At 45.7% G+C, this 25,822-nt stretch overlaps 1 long non-coding RNA gene across 1 annotated transcript in view; it reads left to right on the top strand.

Annotated features, from left to right (window-relative positions):
- Positions 1-25,822, top strand: part of LOC144492812 (uncharacterized) — a 74,562-nt gene that overhangs the window by 17,029 nt on the left and 31,711 nt on the right. Inside the window, exon 2 of the long non-coding RNA XR_013497640.1 lies at positions 20,842-20,973. This is a non-coding gene — a long non-coding RNA (uncharacterized LOC144492812). The remainder of the gene's footprint in view (positions 1-20,841; positions 20,974-25,822) is intronic.

The following is a 25,822-nucleotide window of genomic DNA, read 5'->3' as shown; positions in this document are numbered from 1 at the left end:
GAGTCCAGAGGATGGTCGCCACTTCAAGGCCTGTCGGAACTCAACGGATTACCATCACCTCGTGGTCAACCGGCCCGTGTGTCTGTGGAGGAACAGTTGGACATCGCCTTGGGGAGAACGCCACCGCGAGTGCCTACTCCGGTGTCATCGCCAGTATTGAGGAGGTCACAACGACGGTGCGGTCCCCCTGACCGTCTGAACTTATAGACTGATGACAAATTATTCTGTTTTTTTGTACCCCACCGGCCTTCGTCTTCAAAGGAGGGGTGAATGTGGTGAACCATCATTGGTTCCCACTAGATAGTACTGAGCCAGGGTCTGGCCAGTACTACAAGTATGTATATATGTTGCTGTTGGGGTTAGGGATGGGTTGTTCTACTTGTTGCTGTTGGGGTTAGGGTTGGGCTGTTACACCTTGTATTATAGTTATTGTGGTACATCCCAGTCGGGCTCCGCCTCCTGGGAGAGGTATAAAGGTCACTGCTCTGTCTGGGACCCCTCAGTCTGGGATTGTGTATATAATTAGTAGCTTCGTTGTAACATCAAATAAAAGCCTTTATTTCCTGAGCATCTCAAGCCTCGTGTTTGATAACGCGCATCAGTGACATGTTTAAAAAGCGCCCCAATCAGAACATGAATGATCCTCCCACCAGTCTCACCACGGAGGTCGCAGTGGATGCCCCTCCCTAATTGGAGTCAGCATTTCTTCCCCCCGATCCCCCCTCCACCAACAATCACTGCCGGCACTCCTCCCCAAATATCAGACCCCTTACCACCCCCCCCCCCTCCCAAGTCCTCCACCTACACAGTCACTGCGCCCAACCGCCCCGCCCAATCAGCCATCACCGTCTCACAGTCTGCTTGCAGCCATCACCACATACAAATTAATCCCCCTGCCCTCATGAGGCTCTCACTGGGGGTCCACGCCAGCACTGCCCCTGGCACAGGTTAACACTGCCAAGTTTGCATGGTGCCAACCTGGCAGAGTCAACCTGTGACCGGTGCAGTGCCGGGGGCATCGCCAGAGCACTCCTAGCCAAGTCACTCTCCCTGGGGTCTATATTCACCTTTATGCTGCTGGGGGGGATCCTCATGACAGATTCAAATCTGGGTGAATCTGCTGTAAACCACGCTGACATGAGCACATCGACGCAGTGTGAATATATGGTTGGGGAAGGGGGGGATCAATTTATTGTGAGGGGGAGGGGCGTGTAAATCATTTAAAAATCTATTAAAATTTATGTAAATCATTTTCACACCCATTTGGATGTGAACCTCATTATGTTGCCCGCGTGAGGGTGGCAAAAATTGGAAGTCGCGAATTCGCTGGCAAGATTTGCGGCTTTCGGGCACTGCTGCATCTTGAGCCCATGCTGGTAATCTTGCAGACGGCGAGAGTGGGCTCAAGATCCTGCCCTTGGTCTTAGCATCATACTCAAAGTGAACAAGGGAGAAAGAATATATGACCTTAAGGCAGTGATGCAAGATGTCAACGTTGAACAATTACTGGTACGGACTATCCACCGCCCTCGCAATTAAAATTAACAGTTCTGTTTTCTAATTTCAAAGTCCTTTGTGCAAAGAAAAACAAGTATGAAAACATTCAGCTTTGTGCATCAAATCAGTGCAGTTTCATTTGTTTAGAAGAAGCCACTTTATTTCACATTAATTTTTGTAATGAGCTTTTGTAACTCTTAAGTTCTATTAACTTTTATTATCTGTTATTTGAATATACTATGTTATGTTGAACAGACCAATCACTTTCAAACAACTTTATTGCTCTGAAGGTAAAGTAACTCATTCCAAGTAAGCAAAGAGAGACATGACAGCAACCTTCAAATAACCTGTCCAAAACAGGAGTCATTGATAAAGGTCTGATTTAATACCAATTCAATGGGATTTTGAGACGTTGAGCTTAAGACATCAATCATGGGGCCATGACAGCAAATTTCCTCATCCAATGAACAAGAGTGATATCAAAACATTCTTTTAGCTTCGCTAAAAAATAATGAGAGAGATGGTCAGTCCAGGGGACTAGGGGATTCCTGCTTTAGTTTACTTGGTTTTGCACAAATTGGGGGCCAAGGGAAATTATATCAAGAGGTGACCATCCCCCTGGAGAAAAAATTGATAAGCCCACTCGGAACATCACAGATCGACGATATACCCCTTATGCCAATTAAGAATTATATTTGCCTCATTTCGACCAATTAGACTGTAATAACATCATTGCTGGTATTGAAGTTCGTTTGTAGGGCCTGCTGTTCGTAGGGAAGAAGGGATTAGAGGAGAGGACCTTTCAAATGTTGATTTGGCTCATTTGGGTAAAGCTGCGGGCCAAAAGGGAGGACTGAAAGTGTTAAAATCATTGAATGCAGTAGAGCTCCCCTGAGTACAGTAAAATGATGAGGAGATGCCGGCATTGGACTGGGGTAAACACAGTAAGAAGTCTCACAACACCAGGTTAAAGTCCAACAGGTTTATTTGGTAGCAAATACCATAAGCTTTTGGAGCGCTGCTCCTTCGTCAGATGGAGTGGAAATGTACTCTCAAACAGTGCACAGACACAGAAATCAAGTTACAGAATACTAATTAGAATGCGAATCGCTACAGACAGCCAGGTCTTAAAGGTACAGACAATGTGGGTGGAGGGAGCATCAAACACAGGTCAAAGAGATGTGTATTGTCTCCAGACAGAACAGCTAGTGAGATTCAGCAAGTCCAGGGGGCAAGCTGTGGGGGTTACTGATAATGTGACATAAATCCAACATCCCGGTTTAGGCCGTCCTCATGTGTGCGGAACTTGGCTATCAGTTTCTGCTCAGTGACTCTGCGCTGTCGTGTGTCGTGAAGGCCGCCTTGGAGAACGCTTACCTGAAGATCCAAGGCTGATAGCCAAGTTCCGCACACCTGAGGATGGCCTAAACCGGGATGTTGGATTTATGTCACAAATTAATTTGTATTATTAATCACTATTTCCCTTTTGCTGTATGACTACAATTTAACCCTCTGTTAATAGTTCTGGATAACAAAAATCTATCAGTCTCAGTTCATGAATTCACAATTGACGCCACAATCATCTGTAATTTGTGAAAGACCATTCCAAACTCTTTATTGTCCTTATTGTCCTAACTTCACTCCTGACAGGTCTGGTCTTCAAAGTATGTCCCCTAATCCTCTAGACCCCCTGTTAGGGTACCAGAGCAGAAACTCTAGAGTATGTTATGAAGCCCGACTAGACCCCAACAGTTTTTTTCTATTTTGGCATCAGTGTGAGGATAAGATGATTCACACCAGGTGTGATTCTATTGATACACAAGGAAGCTTTTATCAAAACAAACGAGTTGCAAGAGTAGGTACCGTGTACCTGGTAGATGGTGTTCTCACGTGAGATGATGGCATCCGTGTCGATGATCCGGCACGTCTTGCAGAGGTTGCTGTGGGCAGGGTTGTGTGGTGTCATGGTCACTGTTCTCCTGAAGGCTGGGTAGTTTGCTGCGGACAATGGTCTGTTTGACAATGGTCTGTCATCGACACGGATGCCATCATCTCACGTGAGAACACCATCTACCAGGTACACGGTACCTACTCTTGCAACTCGGCCAACATTGTCTACCTGATACGCTGCAGGAAAGGATGTCCCGAGGCATGGTACATTGGGGAAACCATGCAGACACTACGACAACGGATGAATGAACACCGCTCGACAATCACCAAGCAAGACTGTTCTCTTCCTGTCGGGGAGCACTTCAGCAGTCACGGGCATTCAGCCTTGGATCTTCAGGTAAGCGTTCTCCAAGACGGCCTTCACGACACACGACAGCGCAGAGTCGCTGAGCAGAAACTGATAGCCAAGTTCCGCACACATGAGGATGGCCTAAACCGGGATGTTGGATTTATGTCACATTATCAGTAACCCCCACAGCTTGCCTCCTGGGCTTGTAGAATCTCACTAGCTGTTCTGTCTGGAGACAATACACATTTCTTTAACCTGTGTTTAATGTTCCCTCCACCCACATTGTCTGTACCTTTAAGACCTGGCTGGCTGTAGGATGCGCATTCTAATCAGTATTCTGCAACTTGATTTTGTCTGTTTGCACTGTTTGAGAGCACATTTCCACTCCATCTGGCGAAGGAGCAGTGCTCCGAAAGCTTATGGTATTTGCTACCAAATAAACCTGTTGGACTTTAACCTGGTGTTGTGAGACTTCTTACCGTGTTCACCCCAGTCCAACGCCGGCATCTCCACATCTTAACTACCTTCCCAGGTAATGCATTTCAGATTCACACAACCCTCTGAGTGAAGAAGTTTTTTCTCAAATCCCCTCTGAATCTCCTTCCCCTCACCTTTAAACTATACCCCCTCATGATTGATTCCTTAGCCAAGGGGAACAGCTACTCCCTACTCACCCTGTCTATAACCCTCATAATCTTATAGACCTCAATCATGTCCTCCCTCTCTGAAGAAAATGATCAAAGCCTATCCAGTCTCTCCCTAAAGCTTAAATGCTCCATCCCACAGAACATCTGATGAACCTCCTTTGCACCTACTCTTGTACTATCACATCCTTCTTATAGTGAGGTGACTAAAACTGCACACAGTATTCCAGCTGTAGCCTAACTAATGCTTTGTACCACTCCAGCACTACCTCCTTGCTCTTATACTCTATACCCCGAAAGCAAGTCTCCCATATGTCTTCGTCACTATCCAATTCCTGTGCTCTGCCACCTTCTGTGATCTGTGAATAATTACCCCAAGATCCCTCTGTTTCTCCTGGCTTCCCAGTGTCCTGCCAATCATTAAATACTCCCTTGTCTTGTTTCTTCTTCCAAAGTGCATTATCTCGCACTTTATCAGGGTTAAATACCATTTGCCACTGCTCTGCCCATCTGGCCAACCCATCTATATCTTCTTGCAGCCTACAAACATCTTTTTCACTATTAATCACTCTACCAATCTTGGTGCCATTTGCAAATATGCTTAGCGTACCCCCCCACATTTTCATCTATATTGTTTATGCCTATAGCAAACAAGAAGGGTGCCAGTAATTATCCTAGTGGTATAGAACAAAAAACAATACAGCACAGGAACAGGCCCTTCGGCCCTCCAAGCCTGCGCCGCTCATGGGCCCACGAGATCATTCTTTTGTATCCCTCTATTCCCAGTCTGTTCATGTGGCTATCTAGATAAGTCTTAAACGATCCGAGTGTGTCCGCCTCAATCACCTTGCTTGGCAATGCATTCCAGGTCCCCACCACCCTCTGTGTGTAAAATACGTCCCCCTGACATCTGTGCTGAACCTTGCCCCTCTCACCTTGAACCCGTGACCCCTTGTGTTCGTCACCTCTGACCTGGGAAAAAGCTTCCCACTGTTCACCCTATCTATGCCCTTCATAATCTTATACACCTCTATTAGGTCACCCCTCATCCTCCGTCTTTCCAGGGAGAACAACCCCAGTTTACCCAATCTCTCCTCATAGCTCAGACCCTCCATACCAGGCAACATCCTGGTAAACCTTCTCTGTACTCTCTCCAAAGCCTCTACGTCCTAATGGTAGTGGAACTACCAGAATGCGTCAGAACTGGACGCAGTATTCCAAATGTGGCCTAACCATCGTTCTATACAGCCGCAACATCATATGCCAACTTTTATATTCTATGCCCCGTCCAATAAAGGCAAGCATGCCATTTGCCTTCTTCACCACCCTCTCTACCTGTGCTGCCACCTTTAAGGATCTGTGGACTTGTACACCCAGGTCCCTCTGTGTGTCTATACTCCTGATGGTTCTGCCATTTATTGTATAGCTCCCCCTTAAATTAGATCTACCGAAATGCATCACTTCGCATTTATCTGGATTAAATTCCATCTGCCATTTCACCGCCCAATGTTCCAGCCTATCTATATCCTGCTGTATTCTCTGACAATGTTCTTCACTATTCGCAACTCCAGCAATCTTCGTGTCGTCCGCAAACTTACTGATCACACCAGTTACATCTTCCTCCAAATCATTTATATATATCACAAACAGCAGAGGTCCCAGTACAGAGCCCTGCGGAACACCACTAGTCACAGACCTCCAACCAGAAAAAGTCTCCTCCACTGCTACCCTCTGTCTTCTATGGCTAAGCCAGTTCTCCACCCATCTAGCTAGCTCACCTTTTATCCCGTGAGATTTAACCTTTTGCACCAGCCTGCCATGAGGGACCTTGTCAAACGCTTTACTAAAATCCATATAGACGACATCCACAGCCCTTCCCTCGTCAATCGTTTTTGTCACCTCCTCAAAAAACTCAACCAAATTTGTGAGGCATGACCTCCATGCCACTGGACACCGGCATCCAGACATTTGATCAGCAGCATTCTACCACTACCCTTTGTGTCCTATTACTAAGCCAGTTTCTGATCTATTTTGCCAAGTTTCCCTGAATGCCATGTGCTTTAACTTTCTCAATCAGCCTCCCATCTGGTACCTTGTCAAAATATTTGCTAAAATCCATACAAAATTACATCAACTGAACTCCCCTCATCCACATACTTATCACATTTTTGAAAAATTCTAACAAATTTATTAGGCATGATCTCCCTCTACAAAGCCATGCCTAATTAACCCATGCCTTTCCAAGTGGATGTTAATCCTCTCCTCCAGAATTTTCTCTAATAGTTTCTCTACCACTGATGCGAGATTCACGGTCTGTAATTTCCTGGTTCATCTTTGCCACCTTTTTTGAAAAGTGGAACCATGTTAGCCGCCCTCCGCAGATAGAGAGGAATTAAAAATCTGTGCCAGAGACCCTGCAATTTCCTGCCTCGCCTCCCACAGCAGCCTGGGATGCAATTCATCCGGGCCTGTGGATTTGTCCATAGGAAATGAGGAGGTATTAGATGTTAGAACCTCCAATAACTTGCCATTTCCTCAGTCAAACTGTGCAAGTTCCTCACACTCCCTCTTCCGGATTTTCATACTTATGTTCTCCTTTACCTGTGTGAAGACCAAAGGGAAGTATTGATTTAACACCCTTCAAATATCCTGTGGCTTCACACAGGCAGGGAGGCAATGGCCTAATGGTATTATCACTAGAATATTGATCTAGAAGCTCAACTAATGTTCTGGGGACCTGTGTTTGAATCCCACCACGGCAGATGATGGAATTTGAATTCAATAAAAAATATCAGGAATTAAGAATCTACTGATGTCCATGAAACATTGTTGATTATCGGAAAAATCCATCTGGTTCACTAATGCACTTTAGGGAAGGGAATCTGCCTGGTCCAGCCTACATGTCAGTCCAGGTGTAGTCTGTCCCCTGCAGGTCCCAGTGAAACCTGTCCCCCGCAGTCCTGATGAAACCTGTCCCTCCCTCGCAGGTGCCAATGTATCCTGTCCCTTCCCAGGTCCCGGTGAAGCGTGCCGCCCGCAGGTCCCAGTGAAGCGTGTGCCCCGCAGGTCCCAGTGAAGCATGTGCCCCGCAGGTCCCGGTGAAGCATGTCCCCTGTAGGTCCTGGTGAAGCGTGTCCCTCACAGGTCCGGAATTCTCCACTGCCCAAAGGTCATTGCAGAACATGGAAAATTTTGCCACCTTTTACTGGCTCTCTGTCTCCTGCTGCTGAGCCAATTGCCTAACGAGATCAATAATTTGTCCTCAATTCCACAAGTTTTGCCTTTATTTGATGGTCTCTTTTGAGAAACTTTACCACAACTATTCTGGAAGTCCAGATAAAAGCACACACACAGATATATCCACTACTTTATTCACCTCTTCAATAAATTCAATTGGGTTTATCAGGAATGCCATACTCTTTACAAGTTCATGTTGGCTTTCTCTGATCAGTTGAAAATTTTCAAGGTGCTTACTGTTTCCATCCTTAATTATGAATGTGAGCAATTTCACAGCAGCAGATATATTTAGCTAACTCACCTTTCTTAACTAAGGGAGGGACACACGGAATCTAAAGAAATTGTTTGTAAATCAGGAGAACTTTGGAAGATTCTATCATGTAAAATCAAAAACAAAAATTTCTGTAAAAACTCAGCAGTGACAAAGATGTCGTGGGCACAAGACAAAGGGAGTGTTAAAGGCTAACGAAGCTGCTGATAGTGGCGTAAAGATAAGATAGCTGAACAGGTTAATAGCAGAACAACCTAAGAACAAGTAACAGATGGCCCTGTGAGGTAAGGGCGTGAGAACTGAAAGTTGGTTTAAAAAAGGATGTCAAGATGGAGGAGAGTGTTCATGGTCCGAAGGTGGTGGAATATTACAGTTATGACATTCACAATATTCATACCCATTTCCTTAAAATTCTAGGATGGAAACCAATTGGGTCCAAGGTGTTGTATCACTCCACTCTCATTTTTTTCTTCCTTATGGTAAATTTACATGTGTTAACTTCCGTGGCTCCCGATCATTGATTTAACCGTAGTTTCTTTAGGTTGGTCAGCGTGTTATCCTTCTCCTCTACTGATGAAAAGTTATTATTTTAATTTATTAATTTATTAAATCTCTATTATCAGTTTAAAAGATGCTCTCATTGATCTTAACCAGCCTCTTTTTCCTAATAAATATAATGGTTTTGTGTAAATTTTGATAACAATTGCAATTTTCTCTTCATGTCCCACGTATTTTCTTTTATTGTCTGTTCTGTCTGTTTCTCTCCAATTTGCCAGGCACTGTTCTTTCATAACATTTTTTGTGTGCCTTTTATTTTAGTTTTATGTTGTCTTTTTTTAAAGCCATTCTTAATTTATTTTTGGTAAGTAGAAGTATTTCCTCTTAAAAGCGTAAGCTAGTTGCTTTATCACATTCAATTCTTTTTTTAAACACCTCCAACAAATCTGCTATTTTTGCCCATTAACCAATTTGGCCAGTTGTATTTTGGCTCATTGCATTAAGTTTTGTCTTATCTGAATCTAGAGCTTTTGTAGCTGTTTTACCTTTCTTCCTTTCAAGCACAACATATGATGGTCACTGCCGGGTAAATTAGGTTGTCAACTATATCTGGCTGATTATTCCTTATTAAATTCAGGATGTCTTTGCCCTTATTGATTCTGGACTAAATCTTCCACTCAGCATCTGGAAACATGAATCCTGCCATTTCTCGACTTCCTGACACGTTCTCTCACATCCATAGTGTTTTCTCCTTCTTGACATTTGGCAGAGAAGATTTAGGTGTGCCACCTCCCTAGACAGGCCCAAAGCAACAAAGGAGTTGTGTGGGTGATGGTCAGTGGTGTCGTGTGTGTGAGAGTGGGGTTGGGGAGAGCTGCGGGGGAGGGGGGAGAGGGGGTGGCACTGGTGTTAGAAGGGCATCAGTCCAGTCCATGGATGTTCAGTGTCCTAGCCCTCACCGTCATCCAACCAGCCTGCCTCCATATGCCCCTTACATTTCTCTCATGCTCCCATGTTCCCTCTACGCCCCTCATGACCTCCAAAACTATGCAGCCAGTATCCACTATGTACAGATATAGTGAGTCATGTGACAATACTGGCAAGTCTTTGAAATGTACTACAAAAATTGACGGCCGGGATTCTACCAAAAACATTTTAAGGTTGAATTCGTATGAAAACTGGAGTACCAAAAGAATCTCCCACACTCTGCACGGCTGAGTGCACTAGCGTGAATCCCGTTGGAACTCAGGGTGTATCCCCGCCCGGGAGGCTGGCAGCATAGCGCTGAGTGGGCCACTGCGCATGTGTTAATCTGTCAGCGCTGAGATCGGCGCATGCGCAATGGCCCTGCACTGCCGGCCTCCTGATTGCTGGCCAGCTCGTTCACTGGTCAGTCCCGCAACACTGGATACTGGCCCTTTGGCCCGATTGCTGGCCCCCCGAACATTCCCAGGCCAGCCCCGGTCTCCCCCTTCCCAGACCGCCCTGATCTCCTAAAACCCACCCCTCCCATCCATCCCCCCTGACAGTTACAGCAACCCCCCCTGCCTCCAGCAGTTATCCCTCACCCTGCAGTGCCAACCCCACCTCTCACTGCCAGCCCCGACCTCCCCTCTACCCCCCCCCCCCCACCTCAGCAAGCTCACCCCCAACCCTCCCACCCCAATGACCAGCCCCAATCGCTGGCCTCCTTTCCTGCCCCCATTGATCCAAACTGTAGAGTAGCAGCGGAACTCCCCACTCCCACAGATTGCCCCACCAGGCCTCACCCCCATCAGGCCCTGTCCCCTTAACACTGCACCATGCTCAGTGGACAGTGCCAAGGTGCCCTCTGGGCAGTGCAGGGGGCACAGACTGGCACTGCCCAGGGTGCCAATGCCAAGGAGGCATCCCCCCATGCCCAACCCTCTGGGGGACCCCCAATTGCCCCTCCCCTCACTCCAGCAAGGTTGGGCCGCTAGGTCTCCGAAAGTGGGGAACTGCAGTAAACTCCGCTGGAGTGAAATACTCCTGGCAGTGTGGTAGAGGCTAGAGGGCCCAGAGACCTCAGTCCTGAGCCCGTTAATTATATTTAAAGTATATGGAAATGCACATTTAAATTAACCATGAAGCTCCGTGACTAATTCTGGCGTGGAGCTGATGGCGCAAGAAATCCGGCGTTGGGTGAGCTGCTCAGGGCCAGACACTCTGCGCGGATCACACTAATCTGGCCCTGCTGAAATCTCTCATCCTGCTGCACAACAAAGTCAGTCCAGCGGGATGGGAGAATTGCTCCCGACCACTTGCAAATTCATAAAACATGCATTATTTCATACTCAAGTGTAAAATACACTGGTACTGTTAATCAAAATACTTAAATCCTATCAGCATTTGTAAAATTGTAAAAATAAACAAATATAATTTAAGAACAAAGATTGCTAATTCTATTATAACCTTGTAAAACTGTCTATCAAACAAAAATCTCAGTACCTTTCACAGCTCTGTAAACAATCCCCTTCTGATCTCAGTCCATTTGTGTTTTTTGAAAAAACTCATCCAAGCATTCATACTGGCCACATAAGAGCTGAATATTATGGATCATTTTGAAATCAAACGAAGCGAGGGCTATCTTTTTTCAAAGCTACAGCAGATGATCCATCAATCCAATGAGTGCATGAATAAATGTGCATTTTTTCAAAGCTTTTTCAGTTTGGACTTTTAAGTCATTGTCTAGATGATGACAGCAAGCACACCTAGCATATGTTTCAATAGTTTTGAATGTATAAGAGCACATTGTCCTTTGGGGAAAGTATCCTAATGCATTTCAACACTTACACAATAATGGTCAATGTTATGGTCAACGTATCTTTTTAGAGCAGAGCCCTAGGATCAATTTCTGAATTGGTAATTTATCAAACAACATCTAATACTGACAGTGGAAGTTGCCAAGACTTTAAAAGTTAACTGATAAAAGTTTTTGAATTTCACAGCAGCACCCACCTCCCCCATCAACCCCACCCACTTACCTGGTGGGCTTCCAATAGGCTTCCAAATCCCTCCCAACTTGACTAAAATATCATGAGTGATAAAATTCATATTTCCGCTAGGTCTTTATATAATGCCAACTCTGATTTTCCAGTATGGGTGCGCAAAACCGCAACCTACCACATTTCTCACTAAGGGGAAGGTGACATGGGTCGAGAATGAGGGAGCAAGGTAGAAAATTGTGACCTAGTCCTGGCCAGTACAGGAGGGGAAAATGTTGTCGAAAGTGTTGCCAAAAGCTATCCTGAATGCAGAAGAAGTTCCCTTTTTTTGATTAGCTCATCTGCTTACTCCAATCAATATGGAATTAACAGCTTTAATTAAAACAACATTGCTTATACTTTGTGTTTGCCTAATCCCTGCATTAATTTGCTTGCTACTTCACACTGACTACCAAGGGCTCTATACATAATCTTCCACTATAGTATTCAATTCTTCTCTACTTTTAAGTTCACCCTTACAGTCTCCACTGCCTGTTTATTATACAATCTCTTATCATCAAAGTAATTTCATCTTTACCCACCAAATACTACTCCCCTCCCCCTGCCCCCACAGCAGATTCTCTCCAAATCATAAAGCATGATGCATTTAATTTCCAGTCCTCACCATCTTTCTTGAGCCATGTCTCAGCAATGGCCACCATGTCATGCCACCAAGTTGTATTTGTGCCTGCAATTCATTCAATTTGTTCCTTACACTCTGCGCTTGTAAATAATGTTTATTTGGGCGTTACACTCTCTGCCCTTCTACTGATGTTTCACTCACACATTTCTGATTTCTTTTCACTGTTTTAATAACTTGACATCTTTTAGTGCTCTCTTTTCTTGTGGGGTGATAAAGCATAATTTCTGACGCTACTCCCTTTCATTTTGTTAGCTTTTGAGCTATTATTTAACTTACTTTTTCATCCTCTGAATTCCTCCCATTTACTTGTTTAAAATCCTGGTGGCCGCCCTCTTCTTGTTTTCCATTAGGAAACTAACCCTGGGCCCAGTCTGGTTCACATGGAGCCCATTAAAAAGCTACAACGCCTTTCTCTCCCAACACTGATACCAGTGTTCTTATTTACAACACTACTCCTTCAACCATCTGTTCACCATCCTAATCAGTTTATCTCTGCGCCAATTTACTTGGATAACAATTCAGAGATGCTTTTTCTTGAAGTCCTAATTTCTGGCACTCCCTAATCAGGGCCTTTTGTCTACTCTTCCCTCCATTGTTGGTCCATGGCCCACCACAGTGATCAGATCTTCCTCCCCCTCGTCAATAGCCTTTCAATCTCTTGTAACACTCAATTTACAAACTGAACATGTTAATTATGCCAAGATATAGAATGAAGCATATAATTGTCTGACTAAGAAATATGCATGAAATGGAATGTGCTGGTGAGTTTACCTCAGCTTCAGCCAATTTGGAAAAGTTTGATTGTTTCCCAATGTAGAATTCAGTTCCTTTCAAGGCTCCATCCAGGGTAATACCTCAGATCAGGAGTAAAATTAGGCTTAGGTAAGGACATGTCACAGCAAAATAAACCACCTGAGCATGGAGAGAGGTTTGTTAGATTTTCCTGTATCGCTGGTACAACATTTACAGTATTGAATCCAACTGAATGGTAAACTGAATTATAATGAAGTGGAAGGTAATGATCTGAAATGTAGATTGAACTATGAGCTACGGACTGAACATAAACATAAAATTCGTTTTACCTTTCCTGAAAATTTGATTCCTTTAAACAGAATGACGAAAACTATGCACCAGACCAGATACAGACAAAGGGCTAGATGCCAGACAACTTGCCCAGTCTCATTAATTGATCCTGAGCGATGTAAAACCACTGTACTAAATGAAAAATGACAGAACATGTTAGGGCAGTCATTCTGTTAAAGGGCATAATCCCGCTTTTCTTATCGAAGGGTTCATTCTTGAGGGAGGTACAGAGATTGTTTAATAACTTGGAAAAGAGGGTCACAGTATGACAAAGACAAATGCAGCAGTGTGTGAACTAAGAGACACAAATGAAGACGAATTTAACTCATCTTTGGCTCTCCGAGCAAAGATTCATTCTGTGGCCAAATCTTTTGCAGACATAGCAAAAGTGGATGATTAGGGAGTGGCTATGGGTGCTAGTCATGTGGTATTCTAGATGGCATTCATTAAGTTTCCACATATGCGCTTGTGCCCGTGAAGATCGAGATGGACTGCATGTGAATTTGCATATGCACCTCAAGTGAGCGATTGTAGCGGGCCTCCTGAGCACTGCTTGGAACCCCTGCGTGTAGCAAGAGGAGTTTGGCTGCACCTTTGGAAACTATGTGGACAGTCAGCATTCCCTTCTTAAAGGCAGAACACCTCTAAACCTAACCCTTCTCCCATCAACACCAAAAGAAAGTGGTACTGCTGGAGTGAAGGCTGATGGTCACTGAGGGTGCAATATAGTGAATGCAGCAAGTGTCATTGAAAAGGTCATTAAATTCAAAGTGACATGCCTCTGACTAGAATTAAATGTGCCTTGAAAATTTAACAAACAGTGTATGGAGATTACAGGCCATCAGATCCACAACCAAAAAGTGTTGGTTTCCAGCTGAGGCATCAGACTCTTAAGGAAAGGTCAGCCATTGTGGAGCCTCCTTCCAATGGAGAGAACACCTTCATCAAAAGTGGTGGGAGGTCAACCAATGTGTGAGAGAGGTGATTGGGCTGAGGAGCTGAGAGCAACAGTTGGACTTTCCCTCCAAGAATAAGAGGCAGTGAAGAGCATGCCACCCAAAAGAGGGACTCACTACCATAGAATTCTTACAGTGCTAAAGGAGGCCATTCAGTCCATCGAGTCTGCACCGACTCTCCAAAAGAGCATCTTACCCAGGCCTACCCATTCCTCTAACCATACACATTTACCATGACAAATCCATCCTATCCACACATCTAAGGGGCAATTTAGCATGGCCAATCCACCTAACCTCCACATCTTTGGACTGTGGGAGGGAACCGAGCACCCAGTGGAAACCCACGCTGACACAGGGAGAACGTGAAAATTCCATGCAGACAGTAACTCAAGACTGAAATCGAACCTGGGTCCCTGATGCTGTCAGGCAGCAGTGCTAACTACTGGGCCACCCTGTCCTCCTGCACCCACAAGCATAAAGGAGAGATGTTGGGGGAGAATGCACCATTACCATTACCAACCAGCAGGAGCAAAAAAGGGTGCCATCCTCACCAGGATGCCAAGGGGAAAGGTAATAGGGAAGTGGCTGAAGAGTGGACATAACGTATCCCTGGTTGTTCAGAAGTTTCAGAATTATCTGTTGATGTCAGAGTGGCAATGTCAGAGAGGGCAGCACCTGTCAAGGGAGTCCATCACTGACCAATACTGCGCGGACCAACCTAGGCCGGAATTGAACCTGGGTCCCTGGCGCTGTGAGGCAGCAATGCTAAACACTGTGCTATCATGCCACCCTTTTAGGAAGGACTTGTCACAGACAGAATGGCGGACACATCCTGTCTCCGGTGGCCATTACTGCCTATCTTATATCAAGGATGTCTGTCTTTTCTTACCTTTAGTGCATGTGTTCAATTAACTAATTCTACAGCAAACTTTTGAGAGTTAAAGAAAGGTTATTTATTCACAAGCACTGACCCCAAATTAAATGCAACACTTGTTCTCACGCACAGGGTCGAATTTTACCACCGCATTGCACCTGTTCTTGGGTGCGAAAAAGTGGTAAAGTGGAGTGCAAGGTGATTAGCACGATCTGTGCCCATTTTTGCCCCAGTTCCCACTTTACGAAGGGAAAAAGATCGATGCGATCGGGAGCCCGCCCAAAACGGGCATCATGTCAATTTAAATATTTTAGCATCATCTGAATGCAATTAGGGAACTGCACGCCCTATTTTACGAGCCCGCCTGCCTTTATCACAGCTCTCTAATTGCAGTTGGATAAATACTAAAATATGTAAATTGACATGATGCCCGTTGACATGATGCACGGGGGCGGAGGGGTCGGGGGCACTCACTCAGTGGCTGTGAAATTAAAAGTAAAGCAAAGTTAATTTATTAGTCACAAGTAAGGCTTACATTAACACTGCAATTAAGTTACTGTGAAATTCCCCTAGTCGCCACAGTCCGGCGCCTGTTTGGTTCAATGTTTGGGTCAATGCACCTAACCAGCAGATCTCTCAGACTGTGGGAGGAAGCCGCCTTCGGAGGTCCCTTCATTGGCTTCCTCTGAGGAGTCTTCCGAGCTGTCAAGGGATGGATGGGCAGGGTCAGCATTGGGAGCTGCGATGCCAGATGGCCCTGGAGCATCTGGGTCCTTTCCTGCAACACAGGACACAAGGTTAAGTGCAAGGGAGGGAGGGGAATCTGGGGTGTAAGAACTTACTTGACATTTCAAAGAAAATTACAGCACAGGAACAGGCCCTTCGGCCCTCAAAGCCTGCACCAACCATGCTGCCCATCTGAATTAAACCCCCTACCCTTCCAGGGACCATGTCCCTCTATTCCCATATATTTGTCAAGATGCCCCATAAAGGTCACTATCATATCTGCTTCCATTACCTCCCCCGGCAGCGAGTTCCAGGCACTCACTACCCTCTGTGTAAAAAAACTTGCCTCGTATATCTCCTTCAAACCTTACTCCTCGCACCTTAAACCTATGCTCCGGTAATTGACTCAAATTGAGTGGAGGATTGACAGGTGCTCACTTTTCAACTTCAGCCTGACCATGCAGTCACTGATGGACCAGATGTCCTCCTCTCCCGACAGCTCCAGCGCACGATCCTCAAAGGGGGTGAGGACTCAGAGGTCAGGCTCACCACCCCATCTTTGCCCTGTCCCAGCAGTTAGGGCATTCTTCTCCTGTGGGGAAAGAAGGAACCAGGAAAAAAATGATCCGTGGCTCCTGCAGAGTATAAGGGGGTGGGCCTCTGAGGGCAAGTGTTGTGACACTCTTGGGGGGGGGGTGGGAAAGGGTGCTTGGGGGTCAGGGGCTGGAAGCATGCAGGGATGCAGGGTGCTGGAGGTGGGGGGATCTAGGGGTGACTTACGAGAAGATGCTAGATGGGGTTAAACACTCATCCTTGCTGCCCAGATGAGGTCATTAACCTTTTTCTGGCACTGCTTGCCGGTTCTCTTGGCCAGTGCCATGGAACTAACAGAGGCATCCACTGCCTACCAGGCTGCTTTCCCATCACTTCCCCTGGGACGATGTCCTGCTGGGGGAAGAGGGTGTCCCGCCTTGCCTCCACTGCGTCCAGCAACCTGGCCAGGTCAGATTCCAGAAATCCAGGACTACCTGCTTCGACGACAATTCTTCCTGCACTGCCTGCCTGTCTGTCCATCCTTGGGGTTTTTATGGAGCTGCCTCTTGTTAGGGCAGATCAGCTGCAGGCAGTTTGGGAGAGCATCCCAGCAAGTCACATGCAGTTTGCTTGTTACCACTGAGGGGAAGGCAAGTGAACACTTGCAGGTGTGCTGAGGGGCAATGGGGGATCAGTGCCTCTATGATAATTGGGGCAGGGGAGAGAGAGGGAAAGGTCAGACAGCCATCGGAGGCAGGGGGAAATGGGGCCATGAGCAGATGGGTGCGGGGTGGGGGGAGGGGGAGCCATTGCTACTCTGCCTGCGATCGGTGGTGGATACCACGATCAGTCTGGATGGCGAGGGCTGGGGAGATAAGGGGGTCAGTAATGTTGGGGGAGGTCCAATGTCCGTGGGGGCCAGGGGCAGGCATTACCAGCCCGGGAGGGATCTGGCAGGGGAGCTGCTTTAATTTATTTTTTTGCTGTGCATACGCAGTTTGAGACTCCAAGCGGAACTGCAGGCTTTCGGCTGCGTTAAGCCTTGCCCACAGGTTTCTGCAGCGAGAAACGGACTCGCTCAAAATTTTGCAGCCAGAGTGCGTGGGGGGGAGACGGGACGCTGAAAACGTGCCCAAAAAACAGATCTGGAACTCTCACCCGGCACTTAGACAAAAAGTGGTAAAATACCACCCGCACTCTTACACACAGAAATATTAGACACAAAAAAGTTACGCACTGATAAAGAGAAGATTATACCAGAACAGATTATTAGCTTTCTCAATCTCGGAGATAAATTAAGACAAGTTTTGATGACAAGTTTTGGTTTTGATGAGTTAAAGTTGAAGTGAGTTTTTATACAATGAAGCGTTGACCGCAGGTTGTGAGGTTTCTCATAGTCAAGCTTCTAAGAGATTGGTTCTCAGGTGAATTTAAACAGGAACAGATTACGCAACTCAGCTTCTTAATGTCTCTCAGTTTACCTCATGACTGATTCACAGATTGCCTGAAACGATTATATCAAGGACCTTGGTGGTCCTGTCTGCAAACACCTTGCACTGATTTTTAAAAACAGACAAAAAAATGGCTGTTTCACCATGCAACTTTCACAAGTTCCAAGTCCTTTCCAAATATAGGGGTGGTGTTCATGGTGATTCCACTAGCTGCTTTGCAGGTTAATCCCTGAGAGTTTGAGACAGTCAGTGACTTTTTATTAGAAAGAACCATTCATTCTAATAATAGGCTCATCGATTTGTTTCAGGAAAGGTCATTGAATCACACCTGGAAGTTTTTTTTACGTTGGTCCATCCTTAAAGAAAGAAATGTGTTAATTCCCTAGATGGCTGTGTGTCCAAATTTAATTAGGTATTCACTTAAAACTGGATATTCTCTCAGATGCCAAAGGTCACACAATTTACAGCCTCCATTGTAATACCTTGTTTGTGTGCAGTTTTTAAAAGTATTGATTAAAAGTTTGTGGCATATTGGGGCATGACAGATTCCAGTCCATAAAAATCTAACTGATGCAAAACCACTGAAAGTGCTAACAGTTGTTTGAGCCCCTCACATGCCTGGGTGTATGAATTCTTGGTGACAGGTTACCCTCTTAAGACATGGAACCTTCGCACAAAAGCTGAAGAACAGTACAGGAGTTGGTCTGGGCCACTGCCAAATAGACGATACATCTGTATAAGGTGCGATTCTTTTGCCTGGACTGTACAAGGAGAGCTCTGCAATATATCCCCGTGAGAGTTTCAGAATCACGGTCGCCTGCTGCACTCTGCACACTCTCGCATAGCAGAGAGGTAGGGGCCTTGCATCCAGAGTTTCACTCCTCTTCTGATGAGGAGGATGTGGACGAGGAGGCTGAGGAGGCAGAATAGCAACACTAGCCATCTGAATCAGAAACCTGCGGATATGCCCCAGGAAGGCTCAATCTACCAGGGCAGGCTGCCACATCTTGCCCACTGATGCGCAATATAACACACGAGAGGCGTGATGTACTCGGGAAATAAAGGCTTTTATTGACAGCAATAACAGAGCTACCATATACAGTACACGATCCCAGACTAAAGGGTCACCAGGCAGAGCAGTGACCTTTATACCTCTCCCAGGAGGCGGAGCCGACTGGGGTGTACCATAACAACTATATTAACAGGTAGAACAGCCCAACCCTAACCCCAACAGTAACATATATACAGACTCATAGTACTGGCCAGACCATGGCTCAGCACTACCTAGTGGGAACCAACAATGGTTCACCACACCCACGTCTTCAGACATATTATTTACCTGTGTCCACTCCCCTGTCTGTCCAAGTAAAATGCCCATACACAAACATGGTCATCTAAAATCAGGTAGATAATGGTCCAGGTAATGGGGGAGCCACTCAGAAGCCACCGAATAAACGATGCAGGAAAAAATGAACTGACACAATTTAATCAAACATAAAGGACAGTAAGTAACATCAAATATTTCAACCCCGTGACACCCTAGTGCATCTATCCTACCTTTCTAATGCGCTTCTGAGTGCTCTGAGCCATAACCCTGATATCTGCAGTTGTTTATCATGATGCCCTGTGGTCAGAGGTGACCCTGGAAACCATCATCTGGGTGGTCTGGAAGGACCCGGCCTGGTAAGGGGCTCCTGCAAGGCGATCACAGCTCTGGAGATGGCTGGTGGTGGGGGAAGAGGAGCAACTGCACACCTTGGGAGTATCATGGGACGAGCTCCTGGATATGACAAGCTGCAGTCCCTTCTCCTTCTTCATGCACATCACCATTGTGTACCAGAGATGGAGGTGCATCAAAGGGGAATCCAGGCATTCTGACCCTCTCTTAGCTGGCCATTGCTTCAGAGAACTCATGACCCAAGCAATGGTAAGAAGATCTGTAAGTATACCCAGCAAACACTGAGTACTCTACTGGACCTAGCTCTCCATGAGTGTCGCCAACCTTTCTCTGAGGGAGGCCAAGTGCTCACATACCTGAGACATGGCACAACTAATGTCTTGGATGGACTCCTCTATCGTTTACACACAATTGTGCATAGCCTCTGGCAGCTTTACCAGATGTTCACCTAAGCTACACTGTAACTCCCACAGATACTGTGTGGCCAATATCAGAGGCCCTTATTCAGCCTGAAGCTAGATGTCTAGCTCCCTTTCCCCTGCTCCCATCCAGGTCTGTTATGTGTTTCATTTCTGTCCAGAGGTGGACACGAGCTTCAGGGCGGCACGGTAGCAGAGTGATTACCATTGCTGCCTCATAGTGCCAAAGACCCAGGTTCAATTCCCGGCTGCTCACCAGCCTGATCAATAACTTCCACCTCTGCGAGTATCATAGAGACCTCAGGTCTGGCATTCCACCCACCTGTGCCCTCCCTTTTTGCATTGTAGGGCCATTTCTCCTGCAGGCAGACAATAATCGACTTGGTCCTCTGCTCGCCTGGCATCCCCCAGCCCAGGATGGTTTTGCCTCCTTCACACTGCCACTCTCATCAGACTTGAGGGAAGCTGACACTCTGAGGCTTGTACCAACGTGCTGTATATGAGGCGCTGCTGCTGGAGCATACGATTCTTTCACTCACCTTTTGAGCCCTCCCCATGCTGAGATCCATTGCATGCTGCCCACTGGCAGCCACAGCGCACTCGTCATAGACTCACTTTCTAAATGTGGTCGAGGTCATTGACCTACTGCTGGCATTAGACCAGCCTCCCATCCATTGACTCTGTCGACACTTTCTACTGCCTCGGCAAAGCAGCCAGAATAATTAAGGATCCCACGCGCTCCAGACATTCTCTCTTCCACCTTCTTCCGTTGGGAAAAAGATACAAAAGTCTGAGGTCACGTACCAACCAACTCAAGAACAGCGTCTTCCCTGCTGCCGTCAGACTTTTGAATGGGCTTACCTTGCATTAAGTTGATCTTTCTCTACACCCTAGCTATGATTGTAACACTACATTCTGCATTCTCTCATTTCCTTCTCTATGAATGGTATGCTCTGTCTGTATACACGCAAGAAACAATACTTTTCACTGTATGTTAATACATGTGACAATAATAAATCAAATCAAATAGACCTGGGTATGCTGCTGGTGTCCACTGTTTATAACCTCTGCTCTATCTCCATCCAGGCTTTGGTGGTGGGTCGCTTTTTGCTGTCCATTGGGACCTTCTGCCCCTTCCCATGCAGTCTGGACAAGAACCTGCAGGGAGACATCCCTTAACCATGGCAACACCATCTGTCTGCTCTGCATCGTTCTCGGGTAAGAGCCTCTTGTTATACGTTGTGAGCTGAGCGTTGGCGTGGGTAATGACTGATGATGCAGGTGATGGTTGGTGTTCTGTGCCATACAGTGAATCTTCACAGTGGCAGGCACAACAAAGCAGAAAGATTTACACCACTTCAGATATGTCTAGCTGCTGTTTAACTGCCACATAATTACATTCAACCATCTACTTCCATAACAAATGGCAATGCTACCAGCATCCACTACACAGACCCGCGCTGCTATCTTAAATTCTGCCCAATATTTCTGCCAGCTACAAGTGGGAGCAGGTGAATGTCAAGCGTTTGGCCCAAGGACATGGAACTGGCATCAGAAAAAGGTTAATAACATCACACATGTGGTCAAGGTGCATCTTTATGTCACATTTCATAAACACCACATCACCAAGCTCCCACAATGCTCAATGTCCCACAACGCCATCTCTACCCCGGCTCCATTTCCTAACTCTCAGAACTCACATGCACATTATCCACGTCACTCACACCCACACAACGACCATCAGCCACAAACCCACCTTTCACTGCCTCCACATACATCCAAATGGGGCTGGCACATCACCCAAACACTGTGGAAATCAATTACTGAGATTTGGCCCTCGCTCTGGTTGGGGAAGGCTGCCCACAATAAAAGGAAGAGCCGGAGAACTGATGCAGCGTTGGCACATCTTCAACCTCTCAACCTTCTCAAGGATATCAGCAATAGAGCCTGTGGCATCTGGTGCTGTGGAGGTAAGCCATGATGTTAGTGACTGCATTGTGGCCACTGCCCACTCCTCCTTACCCTCATCCTTCAGATGTGACAGGAAATAAAGGTTGCAGATGGCATGACGCTGGAACTGCTGCTTTCCTCCCAAAAACCACCACAGATGAAGGATCTGATGGGCAACCTTCAGGAGAATGTTCCTATCAAGGATATCTCAGCAAACATACTACAAAAACACCACCAGCAAATGGCCCTTTAATTAGCATTTCTTCAGGGCTCAGTGTGTAGCAGAACATCTGATTTTTGATGAGTGATATGCAAATCCGCTTCCTAAATTCAGGATCTAGGCCTAGTCAATATTTCCCTTATCATCAGCTCTGACGAAGGGTCATCCTGACTCGAAACGTTAGCTTTATTCTCTCTCCATAGATGCTGTCAGACCTGCTGAGATTTTCCAGCATTTTCTGTTTTTGTGTCAGATTCCAGTATCCGCAGTAATTTGCTTTTATCTCATTAATTGTGTTAGGCCCTGGTCTCAGGATTTCGCTAAACTAGAGCCTTCCAGTTTATCCTGGGAATGCCCCTACTTGCATTCTCCTCTTCCCAGAATGCTGTGTGTGCTCTGCAGGAAGTGACCATGGTATTTATTTCTTAGATATCCATTACATTTATTAGCTACTCACCAACTTAAAAAAATCTGTTCCCTAATCTTTTTACCGAAGGGAATAATCTTCTTGTCCACTCACTTAACCTGTCTACATCCTTTTGTAGGCTCTCTGCATCCTTCTTGCAAATTATATTCTCACCTAACTTTGCATTGTCATTAAACTTGATCCTTTAATCTAAGTTATTAACATAGATCATAAATAGCTGATGCCCAAGTACTGATTTTTGCAGCACATGTCTAGTCTGCCTATCCATTCAAAGATAGCCTATTTATCCCTACTGTCTGTTGTCTGCCCATTAAACAATCCTCAATCCATGCTAGTATAATACCTCTAATCCCTCGAGTCCTAAATTTTTTGCAATGTCCTATCATGTGGAAGCTTATCGAAGGCCTTTTGAGAATCTAAATATAAACATCCACTGGTACCTCCTTATCCATCTTGTCAGTTATACCCTCAATCAACTATAACAGGTTTATTAAACATAACTTCCATGTTATAAAGCTGTTGACTCTAACAAATCATATTGTGATTTTCTAAGTGCCTCATTGTCAATTCCCTTAAGGTGAATACCAGTTATATTTTTAACCTTCCAATCCATGGGGATAATTTCTGGAATCTCGGGAAATCAAAACAATGAGGCCATTATCCCCGCAGCCACCTTGCTACACTATTTAAATAACTGCAGTGTCACAAACCATTGGCTTTGAAAGTTTCAGCAGGATAATAACAGCCAGCCTGGGATCTTCCTGTACCCAATTTAAAAGGGTGATTTTCCACTTGTAAATGAGGCGGTGTTGGGAATAGGACAATGCGCTAAGTGGGCATCAGTCCTGATTTTTGACTGCAATCTCATCTCAACTCCAATCGCAACCACTTGGGAGGCTCATCCTTAAATGGCAGCTGGGCTTACATGATGCAATTGGAGGACTGACCCATCACCCCAACCCCATCCCTCCCCGCTGTATCCCACCAGCCACAGCTGCTTTAAAATGGGAAGGGGCTGTTGGACCCCCTGCAACCCTCGTCTTGGGAATTTAATTTATTTACTGCTTTTAACGTAATCACAAGAAACCCACTGCTCTGATGGTGCCACTGCTGTCCCTGAAATTTTGGCCACACTGCCAAATTCCCCGGCCACTGATATCCAAGTTGGCTGTTGGGGATTGTGTCTTATACTGGCAGCTCATTGATAACAGTATGTGTTGGAAGGAGTTTAGGCCAAGAATAGATTGGGTCCAACAATGACACCATGATCATCCAGAAAACCACCCCCACCATGCTAGAATAGCCCACAATACAGGAATCAGCCCTCTCCACTCAAATCTCTGCCCAAGTATTGCAGTCGCATCAAACTAGCAAACAATGGATTGAACATTTTCAGTTTCACTAATAGCTATGATTGCTGCTCCCTGCAGAGTTTATACTTACTCCCAATATTGCTCAGTTTGGCTCCAATTTACATCAGTTCTGCAGGCTTCACTATTTTCATAACTATCAGCTGGATGTTCAAAACGGCACATAGAATCTGATAGATGATAAAATGAAGTCATGTAAAAGCAATCATAGGAAAAGATCATTTGATGCATTGTCCCTGTTCTCTATACCAGGGCCTGAATTTTACTCTCCTTCCTGGTGCATTTTGAGGTGGAAGGAATGGAGGGGGAAGTTTGAAATTTCATGGATGAGATTCCCTCCAGGTCCCCATCTGCCCTGACCCAGACACAAATTTACGGTGGGTTGAGCAGGGCCTCAGGCAGGAAAACCACCATTACCCCTCATTTAGGCCCTTAAATGGCTGGCCTTTATCCCATCCAGCCTTCACTTTCTGGCTGGTGAACACTGGATAACTGAGGGTGGGAAATCAAAAAAAGTGCTATCTTCGATCTCGGACAGGAAGTGGGTGGGCGTGGATGATGCCTCAATCAGAATCCCTATTCTGACTGGGAGCGCAATTCCCTCACAGACTGGTCACTTCTGGAACATCCCTCAACTCCCTGGCATAAGCCCTGATTACCCACTCACCCTAACCCTGCATCCCCACCTCCCCCCATCACCCCCCCCCACCCCCACCCGTCACTCGTGACCTCCCAGGACATCCCCTACCCTCCCCTCTGAGGGACACCTCACACTGGCTCCCTGCACTTTGTCCCAGGCATGGCGCTGCAGCACCACTTCCAGCCACTGCTGCACTGTGTCTGGATGGGCTGGAGCGCTGTCAACCAATCTGATTGGCCATCGGCTCTCGAAGGTGGGACTTCCTTCCAGGTGCTGACAGAAGACCTGCCTGTTGCCAATCAGTATTCATTTGAGTGTAAAATGGTAGCATGGGTGTCAAAGGGAGATGCGCTCCCCTGCCAACACTCCAGATGAAGGGGATAGAGGCCCCATCATCTGAAAAATTCAGGCCCAGATCTCTCTATTCTAATCTAATATTCTTATTCATTATCCATGCAATTTACTTATATTTAAGGTAATTACCCAATTTTCTTCAAACTGTAGTGATTCAATTGACGTCAATAATCAATGTTCCAATAACTCCTTTAAATAAGATTTGAATCTAAATTAGCTTCCCTAATATCAAAGTAATATTCCTTTACAAAGATCTGAACACTTAAAAAACATTCACTTTTAAAATATTCCCCATTTAACAGTATCTCTTATATTGAATACAATCTGTTTCCTTTTGAATTCTTGGTCACAAAACAAAATTTATTCCTGTCGGAGTGGCAGTGTTAGTTCTGTTTAGAACTCAGTGACTTACCAAGCCCTGATTACCCACTCACCCTAACCCTGCATCCCCACCTCCCCCCTTCCCCCCCCACCCCCGCCCGCCACTCGTGGTTGCAAGGTGACCAAGTCTGGGAAGTAAATAGAAAAGGGCATATGATATTTCAAAATGATAGAAAAGAAACAAAGGCATGGTGCTTCATTAATAAAGGAGAAATTAGCACTGTTGTGGGAAAATCACCACTCGGAGTCAGATCTAAAGATTCAACACGCAGTTTTATTGGACAAAGCTTTGGGAGAAGCGCTGGGCTCTCCGCAGTGCGCGCAGTCACCTTCTCAACTTTAAAATGGCAGTTGAGCATCTTTTATACATTTTCAAATAATAGACAAGTACAGACATTAGCCATTAGCACGTCGTTATACATAGAGTAGACAAGGATGGACATCAGCAGTTAACACATCGTTATACGTAGTGTAGATACATTTATGCATTTATGTCCCCCATCAACGACTGATCTCGTTATCAAAACTCATTGTTTTGGTTCTGCTTTATCTCAAGCTAAGGTGCCTCAAGGTCTGATCTGTTTCCTGCAGCAATTTAGACACTAACAGATTTTAACTCACTGTGCAATGTCTGTGCCTAAGTCAGCACATCTTAATATCTTTTCTCAGAGTCCATTTTGTGCCAGGTAACCATTTTGTATCCTTTAATTTTGATTTTACTCCAA

This window comes from Mustelus asterias, chromosome 4 (assembly GCF_964213995.1).
Source record: "Mustelus asterias chromosome 4, sMusAst1.hap1.1, whole genome shotgun sequence".
In the NCBI taxonomy this organism is placed as follows: Eukaryota; Metazoa; Chordata; class Chondrichthyes; order Carcharhiniformes; family Triakidae; genus Mustelus; species Mustelus asterias.
Note: the sequence above shows the minus strand (reverse complement) of the source record. Positions and strands in the feature narration are given on the sequence as shown.